Below are 4,018 nucleotides of genomic sequence, written 5' to 3'. Positions count from 1 at the left end.
CTCGCACTCACACTCGCACTCGCACACTCGCACTCGCACTCACAAATCGCACTCACAAACAAAAACAAAAAACAAAACAAAAAACAAAAAACAAAAAAATAAAAATAAAAAAATGCACTCGCACTCACACCACACTCGCACTCACACTCGCACTCGCACTCACCTCACACTCGCACAGGCACTCGCACTCACACTCGCACTCGCACTCACACTCGCACTCGAACTCGCACTCGCACTCAAAATCGCACTCGCAAAAAAACAAAAAAAACAAAAAAAAACAAAAAACAAAAAAAACAAAAAAAATAAAAAAATAAAAAAAATTGCACTCGCACTCACACTCGCACTCGCACTCACTCACACTGCACTCACACTCACACTCGCACTCACGCTCACACTCGCACTCACACTCGCACTCGCACTCACACTCGCACTCACACTCGAACTCACGCACTCGCACTCAAACTCAAACTTGCACTCTTGCTCGCACTCGCACTCACACTCGCACTCACACTCGCACTCACACTCGCACTCGAACTCGCACTCGCACTCAAAATCGCACTCGCAAAAACAACAAAAAACAAACAAAACTAAAAAAATGCACTCGCACTCACACTCACACTCGCACTCACACTCGCACTCGCACTCACACTCACACTCGCACAGCACTCGCACTCACACTCACACTCGCACTCACACTCGCACTCGAACTCGCACTCGCACTCAAAATCGCACTCGCAAAAAAACAAAAAAAAAAAAAACAAAAAAACAAAAAACAAAAAAACAAAAAAAATAAAAAAATAAAAAAATTGCACTCGCACTCACACTGCACTCGCACTCGCACTCACGCTCGCACTCGCACTCACACTCACACTCGCACAGGCACTCGCACTCACACTCACACTCGCACTCACACTCGCACTCGAACTCGCACTCGCACTCAAAATCGCACTCGCAAAAAAAAAACAAAAAAAACAAAAAACAAAAAAATAAAAAAATAAAAAAAATTGCACTCGCACTCACACTCGCACTCACACTCGCACTCACACTCGCACTCACACTCACACTCGCACTCACGCTCACACTCGCACTCACACTCGCACTCGCACTCACACTCGCACTCACACTCGATCACACGCACTCGCACTCAAACTCAAACTGCACTCTTGCTCGCACTCGCACTCACACTCGCACTCACACTCGACACACGCACTCGCACTCAAACTCAAACTGCACTCTGCTCGCACTCGCACTCACACTCGCACTCACACTCACACTCGCACTCACTCGCACTCGCACTCAAAATCGCACTCGCAAAAAACAAAAAAAAACAAAAAAACAAAAACAAAAAAAAAAAAATAAAAAAATAAAAAAATTGCACTCACACTCGCACTCACACTCGCACTCACACTCACACTCGCACTCACACTCACACTCGCACTCGCACTCACACTCGCACTCACACTCGATCACACGCACTCGCACTCAAAATCAAACTTGCACTCTTGCTCGCACTCGCACTCACACTCGCACTAACACTCACACTCGCACTCACACTCGCACTCGAACTCGCACTCGCACTCAAAATCGCACTCGCAAAAAAACAAAAAAAAACAAAAAACACCCCAAAAAAACAAAAAAAACAAAAAAATAAAAAATAAAAAAATTGCACTCGCACTCACACTCGCACTCGAACTCGCACTCGCACTCAAAATCGCACTCGCAAAAAAACAAAAAAAAAAAAAACAAAAAACAAAAAAAACAAAAAAACAAAAAAATAAAAAATAAAAAAATTGCACTCGCACTCACACTCGCACTCACAATCGCACTCACACTCACACCTGCACTCACACACACACTCGCACTCACGCTCACACTCGCACTCACACTCGCACTCACACTCGAACTCACGCACTCGCACTCAAACTCAAACTTGCACTCTTGCTCGCACTCGCACTCACACTCGCACTCACACTCGCACTAGCATCAACTCACACTCGCACTCACAATCGCACTCAACTCGCACTCGCACTCACAATCGCACTCGCAAAAAAACAAAAAACAAAAAAACAAAAAACAAAAAAAAAAAAAAAATAAAAAAAATTGCACTCGCACTCACACCTCACACTCGCACTCACGCTCGCACTCGCACTCACCTCACACTCGCACAGGCACTCGCACTCACACTCGCACTCACACTCGCACTCGAACTCGCACTCGCACTCAAAATCGCACTCGCAAAAAACAAAAAAAACAAAAAAACAAAAAACAAAAAAACAAAAAAAATAAAAAATAAAAAAATTGCACTCGCACTCACTCACACTCGCACTCACACTCACACCTGCACTCACACTCACACTCGCACTCACGCTCACACTCGCACTCACACTCACACTCGCACTCACACTCGCACTCACACTCGAACACACGCACTCGCACTCAAACTCAAACTTGCACTCTTGCTCGCACTCGCACTCACACTCGCACTCACACTCACACTCGCACTCACACTCGCACTCGCACTCACACTCGCACTCGAACTCGCACTCGCACTCAAAATCGCACTCAAAAAAACAAAAAAAAACCAAAAAACAAAAAAACAAACAAAAAATAAAAAAATAAAAAAATTGCACTCGCACTCACACTCGCACTCACTCACACTCGCACTCACACTCACACTCGCACTCGCACTCACACTCGCACTCACACTCGATCACACGCACTCGCACTCAAACTCAAACTGCACTCTGCTCGCACTCGCACTCACACTCACTACACTCACACTCGCACTCACACTCGCACTCGAACTCGCACTCGCACTCAAAATCGCACTCGCAAAAAAACAAAAAAAAACAAAAAAAACCCCAAAAAAACAAAAAAAACAAAAAAAATAAAAAAATAAAAAAATTGCACTCGCACTCACACTCGCACTCGAACTCGCACTCGCACTCAAAATCGCACTCGCAAAAAAACAAAAAAAAAAAAACAAAAAAAAAAAAACAAAAAAAACAAAAAAATAAAAAATAAAAAAATTGCACTCGCACTCACACTCGCACTCACATCGCACTCACACTCACACTGCACTCACACTCACACTCGCACTCACGCTCACACTCGCACTCACACTCGCACTCACACTCGAACTCACGCACTCGCACTCAAACTCAAACTTGCACTCTTGCTCGCACTCGCACTCACACTCGCACTCACACTCGCACTAGCATTCATACTCACTCTCGCACTCGCATCGCACTCAAATCACACTCGCACTCACACTCGAACTCGCACTCACACTCGCACTCGCAAAAAAACAAAAAAAAAAAACAAAAAACAAAAAAAAAAAAAATAAAAAAATAAAAAAAATTGCACTCGCACTCACACCTACACTCGCACTCACACTCGCACTCGCACTCACCCTCACACTCGCACAGGCACTCGCACTCACACTCGCACTCGCACTCACACTCGCACTCGAACTCGCACTCGCACTCAAAATCGCACTCGCAAAAAAACAAAAAAAAACAAAAAAAACAAAAAACAAAAAAAAAAAAATAAAAAATAAAAAAATTGCACTCGCACTCGCACTCACACTCGCACTCAACTCACACCTGCACTCACACTCACACTCGCACTCACGCTCACACTCGCACTCACACTCGCACTCGCACTCACACTCGCACTCACACTCGAACTCACGCACTCGCACTCAAACTCAAACTTGCACTCTTGCTCGCACTCGCACTCACACTCGCACTCACACTCGCACTCACACTCGCACTCGAACTCGCACTCGCACTCAAAATCGCACTCGCAAAAAAACAAAAAAACAAAAAAAAAAAAATAAAAAAAATGCACTCGCAATCACACCGCACTCACACTCACACTCGCACTCACACTCACACTCGCACTCACACTCGCACTCACACTCACACTCGCACTCACACTCGCACTCGAACTCGCACTCGCACTCAAATCGCACTCGCAAAAAAACAAAAAAACAAAAAAAACAAAAAACAAAAAA

This window comes from Nyctereutes procyonoides, unplaced genomic scaffold (assembly GCF_905146905.1).
Source record: "Nyctereutes procyonoides isolate TBG_1078 unplaced genomic scaffold, NYPRO_anot_genome, whole genome shotgun sequence".
NCBI classification, from domain to species: domain Eukaryota; kingdom Metazoa; phylum Chordata; class Mammalia; order Carnivora; family Canidae; genus Nyctereutes; species Nyctereutes procyonoides.
This window is presented reverse-complemented; position numbering follows the sequence as displayed.